Below are 16,041 nucleotides of genomic sequence, written 5' to 3' on the forward strand. Positions count from 1 at the left end.
AATGAGAAAAAAACATTCGAGAGGATAGAAACCAAGAGACACCAATAAAATATCCATTTCAAAACTGCTCAAGTACAAGCAATCTTTATTGAGATGTATTACATTGCATATAAACTTAACTTTGACCTATAACGGTTAACTTTTACAAATTTTGTATTGGATTGAGAGTTGTCTCATTGACACTCATACCACATCTTCTTATTTATACTATCTGAAAAACAGTACAAAAATGTTCTTTGATCGAAATGCATATAAACTATACATCAGACTGTATATCTGTAAAGATTTATATACACAGCTAGTATGTATCTTAAGTTATTTTACATCTACACAGATGCACATATGAAGATAAAATGTAAATTAAAAACAATGTATAATATATACATTTTAATATGTTTATATTCAGTTTATATGCATCGGATCTGATGTATATTTCGTTGAAAGCTTTACAGACGTAACGTTAGTTTGAGGGAGACTTATAGAATATCAGTTATTAATTACAGAAACAGACTGAAATAGATGAGTCAGTTTAAAGATTTTAATGAACCAAACAATCGTCTTTTTGTGAAGCGCTTCGGTGGCAGGGTACATTATATCTAAGGACAAATCTTCTGAAAATACACAACATATTAATTGTTAGTCCATATATTCTACAAACAATTGATAAAATTAAATAAAACAAAAAAAATTCTTCACCGAATATTCCACAAAAGGTTTTTTTACAATTTTAAAATGTCGCGGTATAAGTCTCTGCACCGAATTTATGCACCAGACGCTGAAATACGACTTTCATACAAGTGAAACGTTTAGCTAGCAATAAAACTAGGTTTAATCAACCATTTTCTACATGCTTGTTCTAAATCAGGAATATAACATTTGTCTTCATTCGTTTGATATGTTTTATCTTTTGATTTAGACTTTTAATTAAGGACTTTCCATTTGTCAAAATGTTTAAATTTGATAAATAGAAGATGTTATCATTTCGGTTTGTCCTTAGTTACAGTCAAGTATCTACATAGTTTAAAAGAGTATTGTCATCCAATGACATTTTAAAGAGCCACCACATATTTTGATAATCAGGAAAGAATTACAATTATTTGAATAAAAAAAATGTTCGAAAAAAACACATAATTTCTACATAAAATGAACGAAAAGACTATATCAATGAGACATATTCAAATACATGAGAAGGTGATATACAAGGAAAATGGATGATTCCAATTATCTATTAAATCAATTATTGTTTACATATGTTATAAGGATAAACTACTTTTGAAATTAATAGTATCGTCGATAATGTTAAATGTTTGGCAACTTTCAAAGTATTTTTCTAATATACATGTACGTATTCGTGTAATTTCATCTAGTTATTAATTAGAATATGCATTTTATTTAATCTTACGGATTGTGGATTCATTATTATGCATTGGATACCAATTTTCGTAGATTTTACTGGCACAGGGAAATCATGAATTTAAATGTTAAACGGATTACGAAAATATCCATAAAAACGCAAACAGAATATGTCAAAACTACGAAATCAAATATGCACGATAATTCCAAGTTGTCATCAATTCTACAAAAAAACAATGTACCCATGCATACCTATTTTCGTAACTTTCGTTGGTACAGATGAACCACGTAGTTAAAGGTTCAATGAAAAGCACATGTTCTCTTGGTTTTTTTGCGGACTTGGCTAAAACCACGAATTCAGATATCCACGAAAAGTGTTCCTTTATCCAAGAAAATTGGAACCCACAAAAAGTAAGTGAATCCACAGTATTTTGAAATTCAAATATGCATCCACTGAAGCGTATTCCTCAGTATTTGATAATGACGTATTTGTACATGTATAAATCGTCACACGAGTCATATCAATAAGAAAACTCTGTAATAGAACCCCAAAATGTTGTACGACTTTCTGAACCTTGGATAATATTTTCTCAGAACATTAAAAACAAGAATATATAACTTTATGATATGAAAAAAATATTCATTTTGATAAGATACTTTTGATTGGATCGATACAGCGATTTTTATAAACTCCAGATATATGGCATTCACCGAGGATAATACGCTCCAATTTCTAGTATTTGCTCAAGATATGTAACTACACTTTTTCTATTTTATATATTATCTGCGTTTCAAAAGTTAAAAATATATAAGAGAATGTCTTAAAATTGACATCGACAAAAATGAGACAAAAATCAAAATTGTGCATGACGTCATGAGCCTACATTATTGACCTTACCTAGGGAATTTTATTTTTGTTACACGTTAGATGTTCTAAATCTGATAATAACCTATCATGATGTTTTCCGCGGTGAGTATAATCTTTTATTAAAGAAGACATGTTTTTGCCAACGAGAAAAGAGAATGTTTAAGTCCTATAATAAAAATATGAGTCAAACTCACTCTTGGATATTCGCAAACGAATGACGCAGTAACAGAACAAGTTCTTGGTCTCCAGTACCAAACCAGAGACCCAACAAAGATAGGACTCATTCCTAAACATTCACTATCAGTATTAATAAAAGTCTGTAGTCCTGCATTTGTTGCCGCATTTACTGCAAAAAAGTGTATTAGTTGCAACTGTTGTAACATGAAAAGGACTAAACATTCACCATCAGTATTAATAAAAGTCTGTAGTCCTGCATTTGTTGCCGCATTTACTGCAAAAAAAAGTATTCGTTGCAACTGTTGTAACATGAAAAACATGTCAACTGTGAATAAAATAAAATAAAATATGGATAATCAGAAAATTAAAACAAACAAACAGACACAAAAACGAAACTGAAAAACGTGTTTTCTTGTTTATGTGTCATAAGACTGAACTTAACAGTACAGTAATATCATCTACATAACAAAAATTAAACATATCGTTTTAGCAAGACATTACGATTTTTTTCACCTAAGGCATGAACGATTGAAAATTTAAATATCGTGCTTCTGCTAGCTGATAGCTCATTTTCATGACCATATATTTAATTTATAATTATTTAACATCTATCAACACCAAAGATTCATACCTCGTTTGCCTAAATTTTGTGAAAACCACAACTTCTGACGGGGGTATTTGATAAAGGTATAAGTCCTAAGTCAGGAATCTGAGTTTCAGTGGTTGTCGTCTGTTTATGTGTTTCATAAGTGTTTCTTGTTTTTATATAGATTAGACCGTTATTTTTCCCGTTTGCATGGTTTTACATAAGTAATTTTTGGGGCCCTTTATAGCTTGCTGTTCGGTGTGAGCCAAGACTCCGTGTTAAAGGCCGTACCTTGACTTATAATGGTATACTTTTATAAATTGTTACTTGGATGGAGAGTTGTCTCATTGGCATTCATACCACATCTTTCTATATCTATAGACTTCAAATACAATATATGGAACTAAGAGATGTATGAAGTACCCTAGTTTCGAAATGATCATCATATTTGTTTGAACTTTTGGCCCTGTACGTCATATACAGTAAGTCGAAGTTTATCATTTAGGAGATAACTGTATTGTATTTTAAGCTTCGACGGCATCAATTGATGATTTGATGATCGATCGCAAATCAAGTTAACTGGTGACGCGGTAGCCAGTTAACGGGTATTTGCTACCATCAAATCACCAATTGATGCCGTCTGAGCTTAAAATACAATATTGTTATCTCCATTCTAATATATCTGACAGAAAACCACGTCAAATCATGCATTTAAATTTCTGTCATACCTCGTCTGCGCTTGCGCGTATGTTTTCATAGCATCAACCATGAAAATTAGTGACGTTATCCAATCAAAATGAACGTTACAAACGAAACGCGCGTCTGGCGTAAATATAAAATTTAATCCTGGTATCTATCATGAGTGTATATATGACTATGATTCATTACTAGAAATAAATGCATCGTCTTAAAAAAAGTGACATAACAGAAACAGATTATGACCAGATGTTTAATTTCTTTTGCGACCCTGTAGGTACCACATGTAAAGCAGTAACTTGTTGCCCATCAGCGTTCCTCAGATCTACCCGATTCATATCAGGGATTAAGTTATTAATGAATAGTTTTTATATGATTTTAACTGCTAATTATGTTAGTGATGTTTGTCCTTAACAAGTTTATGGTGTTTGTCTTTGTATGTTTGTTGTCTGTTTGAAAGCCCTCTTTGAATCTTCTCCCTTTTTCATATGAGAGAAAAGTATAAGAGTTGTATGATTAGAAGACATTGTCGACAGACCGTTGAAGACCCTTATGTAGTGAAATAGGATGCTATAGAAAAAATATTGCCTATATTGATAGTATAATCCAAAGGCCTCGTTATAAATTTTCTACTTTTATGAAAAAGTTGTCACGTATTTCAAAATCCTGCTATCGGATATTTGTATTGGTATTGCAAATATTCTGTATTGTTATGATCTATGTATGAATAACGGTGCGGCTTTTGTTCCCATAAGTTGATTTAGAGGGGGTCCTAATTACTTCCATGTTACAAAGATACAGATTGACAATCAAATTCGTAAGTAGAAAATAACTTACAACGCCATGGCGAAAAAGGAAAACAGACAAACATTTTTTTGCAAAACACAACATTAACAACTAAAGAATTAGCAACACAAACCCCACAAAAAAAGGGTTGACATCAGGTGCACCGGCAGTGTAAGAAGATCCTGCTCCACATGTGGAAAGTTATAAAACACGTTTAAGTACAAATTTCATCAGTATTTCATTTTTCTTCAGAAGCTGTAAAGAGGAGTAGCTATAGTATAATCGCTTTAACCCTATTACAGTATATAGAGAAATTACAGCAAAGACTAAGATTTGAATTATTACTATTAAAAGAAACACTGCATACTATTGTGTGTGTCAAATCGGCGAGTTCTAATTATTGCGATGGTTACCCAGTCGCAAAATTCACATTAAAGAAAAACCTCGCAATAATTTCTGAATGTTATTACCAACACATATCAGTACATTTCCCACACCTGTGTGGTATGGTGTTCCCAATATAAATTGTTATGAATACCATAAAAGACAAAAATAGCAGCAAGTTGATTTAGAAGAGCTCATAGTAATATAAATATATATTCATTGTAATTATCTTAAATTTTAAGTTACCTCCAAATGGTACCTGATCCAATACAAATCCAGTATTGCCAATTTTAAATACAAACTTTCCATTAATGTCTTTTTTGCCACCAACCCACAGCATTTCTCGTTTTCTAAAAGAATGATATTAAGCATGTTAAGGTTAGTAACTTTAGAAGGTAGTTTATATCAATGTAAATTAAAACTTCTGTAGAAAAAAGGATTTTGAATCGAACAAATACCGACAACACCATTTCTATTCTAGTTAACTATTTGTGGAATAAAATATACCCTTTTCTTGCTTATTTATATAATGTAAATGATTAGTATCTTTAAAAAAATATTTTTAGAAATAAAACTAAAAACTAAAAAATTTCAAGAAAAAATAAAGTTTTATATGTTAACAATTGCAACAATACTCATTATTGTAAATTTAACTAGTAGGCTATGTTACAAGACTTGAAATACAACAGACGACATAATATGATCTTTGAAACATTGTTTTCAGACAATCCACTAATTTCAAAATATTTGCCGTAATTCATTGTCCACTGAATTTATAAATGATATAGTTGATCAACATTATACATGTTATATATACCATGTAAAATGACGATTTTGATAAACCTGTTCATTCATGCAGACATTTAAGGAAGTACTTTTTATCAAAAGAATCATCTACATAATTCCTTTTTTTCAATGTCAAAAGTAAAATCACAAAAACACTGGTCTCCGAGGAAAATTCAAAGAGGAAACTCTCTATTAAAATGGTAAAATCAAAAGCTTAAACACATCAAATCTGAGATAAATCCTGTGATAAGAAAAAGTTATTGGCATTTTCATTTTGATCCTGTCATTGTCCTAACATTGGGCCAGTATTTATTGTAAGCCACCATGCAGTTGAAAATGATGGCACACAAACCACATATTCTTATATCTTTTAACTTTATAAAAATATAGAAGACGCACCTGTTTCATGTTATCTCGGAAAAAAGCCCGTTTACTATTAACAAAATTAGAAGGCACTCCTTTCGCCTTAACGCTGAGGTAAACGTGGAAAGAAACGCCCATTTACGTTTGATGTTTACTACAATTTTGGAGTAAACGCAGAGTTAACGCGGTGTTTACATGAAGTGCACGCGAGTAAATGCCGCGTGATTTTTTTCGTGCTTCTATATGTAATGCTTGGTCTGCAATCAACTGTATATTTTCATCGATAAAGAATTATCATTGATATTTCACTCTTAACTTACCAAGCATAAGTTTAGTCTGTACGGAATTGGCTTCCGCCTCACTGTTTGGGTTCCACAGGAGAGCTCCAGGAGTCATGGCACATGTCCTCTAATGTTGCAAAAAGAAGACATCTCTAATGTGAATCATTATTTCAACTACCTATTTTTATAAGTAGCATGATATATTAATATGAATGTATGTCTGTTTTAATTTGTTTTTGTATCATATAAGAAAACCATTTGACTTTTATTTTGTCTTAAGCTTTATAATCTACAATATGTTCAACTTGAACCTCTGCTTATACGATGAAAAAAATAATTGTTTTTTAGTTATTGGTTACTATTATTACCCAGACAATTCAGTTAACATAAAACTAAACTTCAATGTTCTTAATTCAACTTTCGTTATGTTCATGCTGTCTTGTTACTCAATAACCCAAATCTTATCTTATCACTTATCTCAGTGAACTTGAGATAAAAAAAAAAGCTGTCGAGACTAGAAGGTCTACTGCATATCTATTTTTTGTTCGGATATGAAGCCTTCTTCAACGATTTAAAACTAGAATCTTTCATAAACGTGATGATTTTAACACCCCAATAATCAATATTCCCTATCTTAGCAGTAGCATACCACTTGGTCATTCTTAAGGAGGATACTCATCAGAATTAATTGGTTGTTCTCGTGTATGTTCATACTACTCTGATTTTATTAGATTCGTTACATAAATTGTTTCAAGGAATAAGCTACTTAAATCGCCACTACATGCGTTTTATAACCTCGGTTTCGTTTTGTGACCCTTGATTTGTTTTCGGTTAATCGGTTTATGACTATTGAACAGCGGTTTACTTCTGTTGACTTTAGTTATGGTCACCATTACGTACAACAATGTATTTGTTTACCGCTACGGTATATTTAGATCTTTAGCTTATAGTTTTAAATATTCAAATACCAGAATATTCTTTGAATCTGTTATGTCAACCATTGTGTCAGATTCATAATTGTGCCATTTTGACTAAGTATGGCTTTGCATAAGGGGTAACGTATGCATCAGAGGAGACGCGATGTCAGTGTACTCTGTCTCGTTGCAAAAAGAAAAATTGTCATAGGATAATTTTCGAAAAGTTCTTTCTACAAAACAAAGTAATAATGGACTTATTTGAAATTATATGAAATCAATATGTTACGAAATAAAGAGTTTAAATTGTTTCTATTTTAAACATTACTCACCCAAGCGTTATACCATGATTTCTCAGTATTTCCACTATACAGGTAACAATTAGGGCTAGCATTTTGGTCAGTAAGCAACACATAACCATTAGGGCAATTTGTTTGAATACATGGTGCTATAAATATGACAACATTGGAGTTCAAAGAATTAAAACAATGGAAAAACATAAATGAAGATAAAGTTACCACGTTCAACACAATGTTTTGAATAATTCTAAATGCAAAAGCATTACAAAAGAGGCGGAGGTATCATAAATTGAAAATAAACTGCCAAAGACATGTCATCAGAGAGAAAAAGAGCTAATTTATACAACAAATTGCAAAAAACAAGCAACAGTCTACAAAACACAATAAATAATATTAAAGACTGTGCAACACCAAAAACCGGGGTAATCTCAGGTGCTCCGGAAAAGTAAGCAAATATCGAATTAACGTTCTGTCCACAAATAGTTCGTGCACATGTAATATTATCGATATGTATCATGTTATGTTTCTATTAAAACAAAATGATGAAATATGAATATAAGAACTCTGGGATGGAGTGTTAACGTAAATGAGACCGTAATCAACGACACAAATAACCAAACATTTATTGACCGATGTTTTATTAAATGTGTCTTGTCTGTTTAATAAGTTGTTCAAAATGCATATTCTGTCTTAAATGTCCCCTCCAAACCGATCACCTACCCCCATCCCCATCCCTCACCCACACACAAACACACATGCAAACATATACTTTTCATAAAAAAAAAGAAAAAGAACTCGGTTTATTAAGTAGAGTTTATTTTCAGTTTATCACTACCTTCCATTGGAATGTACTAAAAAAAATAAAAAGTGAATGTTTTAAAACAATAATTTACATGTAGGCCATTGTAAAAGAGAGGCAAAATTTTCAAAAGGTATCGTTCGTCCTTAACATGCATGGAATATTTGCCACTGGACGTTAAGCAACCAACAACCAATCATTAGGAATATTCCAACTTATAAGTTGAAACCCAACTCATAATGACATGGCAGTATAACAGGGGAAAAACATAAAACATAACCACAGTATACAACTGTAAACAACATAAAGCATAACAAATTAAAGACATATCAACACAAAAGTGCTTTTTGTCTAGACACGATAAAGCTTGCTTCAAATAAAGGTGGATATACACATCCAAATGTATTGGTAACATTATAGATTGACAATGTAATTATGACATCTATAGCTTAGTTATTCAATGTTTCTGATAGACGCACTAGAAAATTGTTGCTATATGAATCACAGACAGGTGCATACATCACTGAAGGACTACTTCATACTACATATAGATCGAGGCCGTTGCGATATTAAGGTAACAAGAGGGGAATACCGACATTTGTTATATCTTAACATAAGCTAAATGATTTTGTCAATAATACTCACTATTTGTTGTTGATGAGGTTTGCGTTGTTGATAAGGCTTGCATTGTTGGAGTCAAAGTTACCTGACTGACACTAGTTGTTGTACTGGGAATCATCATTCCCATCATAGCCATCATAGGTACCGTAATCAAAGATTGGAAAAAAAGTAGGGAAAAAATAGATCCAAAGCCGTTTCCAAAAAAGTTTCCTATAAAAGTTTCTGCAATGGATTTTGAAATAAAAGATGAGTAAATGTAATACAAATAACCAATGATTATAATTGATAACTACTTAGTATAGTGTTCTTTCAACACCAGATGAAAATAGTTCAAACATAAGATTGGTTGTGTTAAGTCATCTTGAATGGCGTTACCGGTATCACGGATGATAAATGTATATCGTCAAGTGTCAGATTTCACATTCAAATCTATATGCATCATACATGTACGTGTGATCTTTAGAATATTCTTATGTTCTATTGTGATCAGCTCAGCAGTCACGTTTAAAATATTTTTCAAAGAACTGGTATGTTTAAAACATCAATGCATTTACTGGTAATATTACAACGACCAAAAGTGTTGTGTTCAGTTGGAATTTTTGTATTGACATTATTATGTGTGGTTTTCATTTTTTTACGTGTTGTCGATATTACAAGTATTTGATAAACACATTGCACTTGAAATTTGAATTCATGAAACAAATAAAAAATCATTTTTAATGGCGCTCCGAATATGAAACAATGAACAAGTGTTTAAAACTTTTTGTATATTTTATTTTGCTTATGGTTTACTGTTTTATTTCAAAGTTGTCCGAATTAAAAAAAAACAAGTGTGCAACAAAAGTAAATTGCAATATACATGATATAGAAATATCAATATGTTATAAAAATGTATAATTGCAATACAGAGTTTACATGGTTCCGCATTTGTTTTTGTTTTTTTGTACTCTATCAAAGCAAGACGGGTAGTTCTTTTGTTGTTTTGTTGTTTTTGTTATATTTCTTTCGACAGAACAGTGATAATTAGTTAAGAGTATTAAAAGGCGCGGAAATACTACTTCTTTAGCATGTTAAATGTACAATATTTATAATATATGAGTATGTTGAAGTCACCAATACTGACATTGATAGGAATTATACATTTTCAAAGACATCTGTTTATTAGTAACGCATTTACCTCAGGCATCGTCTTCAATTACTAACAAATTTGGCCGTTCTTCTTCAGCATTTTGAAATACTAAGCTTACACATAGTGGAAGGAAATCCACGATCAGTACTATAAATATAAGCTGAAAAAGAGAACATAAAAGTATGTGATATTTAAGTTTTTAAAGCAATTTATCGACGCAATGAATTAAAATGCATTCAACATAATACTGCTCAGCAAATTAAGTATTGGGTTACATGATCATATAAGATATGGTATGATTGCTAATGAGACAAATATCCACCAATATTAATTGAAATGGATGTAAGCAATTATAAGCAACCGTACGACATCAACCATGAGACAAACCCATACCGTATAGCTATACCAGCCCCAATTATATGTTTGGCTGTTTAAAAAGAATTCAATGTGCACTGAAAGATGTGTTTCTGGAATTTAAACATTATTAATTAATTGGTAGCAACATAATTATCTGACCATTTTCTGCAATCAAAAGTCATTAAATGATCAAGTTAAACGATTACAAATCAATTTCGTATTATTTCAAAGTAAAAAAAAATCATGATTTTCTTGCCTTCAGAAGAAAATGCGTTTAAAGCAAGCACATTTTTGGAAAGTGCTACTACATTTTGTGTATTGAAATTTCCCCCAAAATGTAAAACAAATTTTCTTCTGATCACTTCAAACAATACAAAAACCTTTTGTTTTTATCATAGCCGTGTGCGTTACGGCAAAAAAAAACTTTATTTAAAGATTTGAAAAATGTTATAAAAAAGCAAAAGGACTTCTACCACCAGAGAGCAGGCTTTTTAAAAGTTAGTTTTGCATCTTTTTTGTTTTTGTTTAAACATTTAGAATATCTATAAAATTTTACACACTTCGAAGTAAAAATGTAACCACAGAAATGAAAAAAATAAAGTAATACATTATGTTGAGAAATATATTTCTCACTATTGTTAGGATACCAATGTATCGGATTTTTTGTTTAAATTGTTGAAGAAACTTGATACTTTCATTGCAATATAATCATGAACTCCATTCTTGCAGTGAATATAATACTAGAACGCCATAAACAGGAATAAATATATACGACATTCCTCTGATTTTAAATGAGTTAGTGAAAGGGCAGAACCCTCAATTGCATGCTACATTTATTTACAGGAGGGAATATTTTGAAATGTTGGTACTTTTATCACAGCAATAGCTCCTCATCACAAAGGCATCTAAAATAAGTTTTCGTCCAAATATGGTCTAAACTTTAAGTACCGTTTGTTGATCATTCATAATTTAGACTATTGAAAAAGGGAAATTCTTCACAAGCTTACAGTACTGCAATAAGACATAGTGGTGATACACTTTTGCAATTGTAATCGAAGTTCTGTCATGAAAATGAACAGCCAACAACAAAATCAATACATTAAAACTAACCTTATAATTTTGTGCCATCATGAACTCTCTTCAGATTTATGAAAAATGAAATGTTCACTATGATATCATATGTTTTTTAGTGTGTTGACCTTCTCCTGAATCCTACGGTTTAACTATTAAACATCGATGTCTTATTCGAATATATGCTTCCGTAATATGTTGACAAATCAGAAAGTCAACCCACGTGTTTCTTAGGGTGAACCTGTTTTTTTTCGAAGAAAGGTATACAAGTACCAATGTAAGTTCATAGGGACTGATATTTGATGACCAAGGAAGTGTTATATGTCTGAAAACAGTGATGTATCTGTTTTGACGGATATAAATTATAATGATCTGTCCAAATCAGCTGTTCGAGCATAGTTGATTTATATCAAGTGTTTTTTAATCATTTGTGATCAATATTCAGTTCTTAGAAATTAAATGTCAAATTTAAATCTGACAATTGATGTGATAGACGTTTTAAATATAATTAACATTTATTAAAACAACTTATTTGATAAGCATTTTTTTATAAATTTAATGAAATCTTTCCATAAAAATTACATTTAGATGTGAAAATGAACCGCCAACATCAAATACATTGCAGTGATACTAACCTTGTCATTTTGTGTCATCATGTTCCCTCTTCAAATGTACGGTTAAACGGGATAAAATGGGATGTTCAGTATAACATGTATAATATCGTACGTTTTTTAGTTTATTGACCGGTGAAACATCGATGTTCTTTTAAAAATAAATGCTTCCGTTATCTGTTTGAGAAATTAGAAATCGCCTACATGTATCTCAAGGCAAATCTGTTCATTTCGAATCATTCGACTCGTGTCCACCGTTCAATATGTAAATGCCAGAAGGAATATAATACAACTGTAAGTTAATAAGGATAGATGTTTTTAATCAAAATGAAGTATTATATTTATTAAAACAATTATTGAGAAGGAGCTTTTTACCATATGTGCAGTTGATTGTCTTTTTATTAATTTTTGGTTTCTTTCCATGGTAATGTCAGTTTGATTTCTATTGATGACTTTCGAATGTGAATAAACTAAATGTCTAGGCCTGCATCTTACAATATATCAGTCGATTTGTTTGTTTGTTCATTTGACTGTTTTCTTATGAAACCATGCAATCATACCGACATAAATATATCCATTTGACAATGTATCACATTTATCAACTTCAAACATTTCAAATCCAAGCATGTTTAATAATCTTAAGTTGTGCATAGCTGTATGGACAAAATAGACTTGAAGATAAATCTTTATCAAAGGTCAAGTGAAAGAATTGAAACCTAAACCTCGACTTATCAATGGAGAATTCTAAAATGGGTATGATTTAAACAATGTCAATTACGAATCACTGACTATTGAGATAATGACCTTTCGCTGATACAGCCCTTGGATGGTGTAAACTTCCCAAAATAACGTGTATGGTGTAATGGTGTATGGCATATGGTGCAATGGTAGAAGGTGTATGGTGCTATGGTGTATGGTGTAAGGGGAATGGTGTAATGGTGTATGGTGCTATGGTGTGATTGTGTAACGTGCGATCGGGAATGGTGTGAATGAATAGTGTACGACATTTCATTGGTTGAAACCGAAGTTCATTTTATTTTAATTTTTCGGATTGTAAACATAAACAATAATAATAATCCTATTGTTCTTTTTTCCCAGTAAAGCAAATTACTTTACTCGTTAGACTCTATGTCATATATATTTAATATACACATATTAAAAAATCTTTTTTTTTCATATTCTTATTTACATTAAACAATGGCTTTAAAATTACACACTTGTGATCACATGCAGTTATCATAAAAGAAAGGATTTTATTTAAACTAGAAGGCGGATAGAAAGGTTATCCACGCATCGGAACAGTATTATTATATCACGGGTTATCAACATCATTTTTAAAGTTGCTTCGTTCCCCACTTTTGACAGTCTCTTTATAAATATCTTATCGTCATTCACCTATGTTTGCCTTGGATTTACGATTCTGTTTTCCAAAAAATGTTCAAAGGAAAATTGTACAGTGTTATTGCACATAAGGTGTTGTATAATTATGAACAATCTCGTCAATTTCGTTAGATTTGTCTTTACGGATTATAAATGATATATTGAACGTCCGAAAAAATATACTTATGTGAAACGGAATGAAATATTTGCCACTTGATATTTAGCCACCAACAAAATCAACCAACCGACATAATATACTAACAGTATACTTTTCCTAGAAGAGAACTTCTCATACTTTTCATTATAAAGTACAAATGAAATCTGTCATGTCAGTCACACTGTTGGATGATGAGGTGGAATAGTTTTATTATACAAACCATCCTGAACTACTGAGTTTAAATCATCACACCTCAGCAAGCACGACTAATTTATGCGCAGACCAACCCATCACACAATAGCCCAAAAGGAATCTGTGATGTACCCGTCCATATTCAGAAGTCATGGAAGTGGGAAATACAGATACTGATACTGACTTTAGTGACAGTTTTATATAACGAATACAGAGATGAAATGCTGGCATTCTAAATTAAAGCGGACAAGAATTTGTTATCATTGTATTGCAATGTTGCTGTCATTTGTATTATACAATCCATCCTGACATCAAAATATTGCTGATTTACTATGCGGCTATATAGATTTACATAATAAAGTGCAAATATGGTCAGTTTTGGTTGATACTTTAAAATAGTTTTGTTATATGAGTCAGCCTGAGGTATCAAAACTACTGAAATTTTCTTGTGACACAATATTTTGAATAAAAAGAGGACATGCTGGCAATCTAGATTGATGGGGACAAATTTGTGTTGTCATTGTATTGCAATGTTGCTGTCATTTGTATAATGCAATCCATTCTGACAACAAAATATTGCTGATTTACTATGCGGCTATATAGATTTACATAATAATAAAATGCAAATATGGTCAGTTTTGGTTGATTCGTTTAAATAATTTTGTTATACGAGTCAGCCTGAGGTATCAAAACTACTGAAAGTTTGTTGCGTGACAATATTTTGAATAAAAAGAGGACATGCTGGCTATCTAGATTGATGGGAATAAATTTTTGTTGTCATTGTATTGCAATGTTGCTGTCATTTGTATTATACAATCCATCCTGACATCAAAATATTGCTGATTTACTATGTTGCTATATAGATATACATAATAATGTGCAAATATGGTCAGTTTTTGTTGATGCGTTTAAATAATTGTGTTATACTAGTCAGCCTTAGGTATCAAAATTACTGAAATTTTGTTGCGAGACAATATTTTGAATAAAAAGAGGACATGCTGGCAATCTTAATTGATGGGGATAATTTTTGTTGTCATTGTGTTGCAATGTTGCTGTCATTTGTATAATGCAACCCATTCTGACAATAAAATATAGCTGCTTTACTATGTGGCTATATAGATATAAATAATATTAAAAGTGCAAATATGGTCAGTTTTGGTTGATGCTTTAAAATAATTTTGTTATACAAGTCAGCCTGAAGTATCAAAACTACTGAAATTTTCTTACGAGACAATATTTTGAATAAAAAGAGGACATGCTGGCTATCTAGATTGATGGGGACAAATTTTTGTTGTCATTGTATTGCAATGTTGCTGTCATTTGTATTATACAATCCATCCTGACATCAAAATATTGCTGATTTACTATGCGGCTATATAGATATACATAATAAAGTGCAAATATGGTCAGTTTTTGTTGATGCGTTTAAATAATTTTGTTATACTAGTCAGCCTTAGGTATCAAAATTACTGAAATTTTGTTGCGAGACAATATTTTGAATAAAAAGAGGACATGCTGGCAATCTTAATTGATGGGGATAATTTTTGTTGTCATTGTGTTGCAATGTTGCTGTCATTTGTATAATGCAACCCATTCTGACAATAAAATATAGCTGCTTTACTATGTGGCTATATAGATATAAATAATATTAAAAGTGCAAATATGGTCAGTTTTGGTTGATGCTTTAAAATAATTTTGTTATACAAGTCAGCCTGAAGTATCAAAACTACTGAAATTTTCTTACGAGACAATATTTTGAATAAAAAGAGGACATGCTGGCTATCTAGATTGATGGGGACAAATTTTTGTTGTCATTGTATTGCAATGTTGCTGTCATTTGTATTATACAATCCATCCTGACATCAAAATATTGCTGATTTACTATGCGGCTATATAGATATACATAATAAAGTGCAAATATGGTCAGTTTTTGTTGATGCGTTTAAATAATTTTGTTATACTAGTCAGCCTTAGGTATCAAAATTACTGAAATTTTGTTGCGAGACAATATTTTGAATAAAAAGAGGACATGCTGGCAATCTTAATTGATGGGGATAATTTTTGTTGTCATTGTGTTGCAATGTTGCTGTCATTTGTATAATGCAACCCATTCTGACAATAAAATATAGCTGCTTTACTATGTGGCTATATAGATATAAATAATATTAAAAGTGCAAATATGGTCAGTTTTGGTTGATGCTTTAAAATAATTTTGTTATACAAGTCAGCCT

At 31.1% G+C, this 16,041-nt stretch overlaps 1 protein-coding gene and 2 long non-coding RNA genes across 4 annotated transcripts in view; all 3 read right to left on the reverse strand.

Annotated features, from left to right (window-relative positions):
- Positions 1-16,041, reverse strand: part of LOC127716004 (transcription intermediary factor 1-alpha-like) — a 431,824-nt gene that overhangs the window by 271,882 nt on the left and 143,901 nt on the right. The window lies entirely within an intron of this gene.
- On the reverse strand, positions 525-6,363 carry LOC127716041 (uncharacterized). Its single transcript, XR_007988721.1, has 4 exons — positions 6,320-6,363; positions 5,097-5,200; positions 2,416-2,672; positions 525-611 (listed from the first exon to the last, which is right to left on the reverse strand). It is a non-coding gene; the product is annotated as an uncharacterized LOC127716041 (long non-coding RNA).
- On the reverse strand, positions 6,382-10,306 carry LOC127716046 (uncharacterized). Its single transcript, XR_007988727.1, has 4 exons — positions 10,091-10,306; positions 8,938-9,135; positions 7,527-7,642; positions 6,382-6,407 (listed from the first exon to the last, which is right to left on the reverse strand). It is a non-coding gene; the product is annotated as an uncharacterized LOC127716046 (long non-coding RNA).

Source organism: Mytilus californianus, unplaced genomic scaffold (assembly GCF_021869535.1).
Source record: "Mytilus californianus isolate M0D057914Y unplaced genomic scaffold, xbMytCali1.0.p SCAF_9, whole genome shotgun sequence".
NCBI lineage: Eukaryota > Metazoa > Mollusca > Bivalvia > Mytilida > Mytilidae > Mytilus > Mytilus californianus.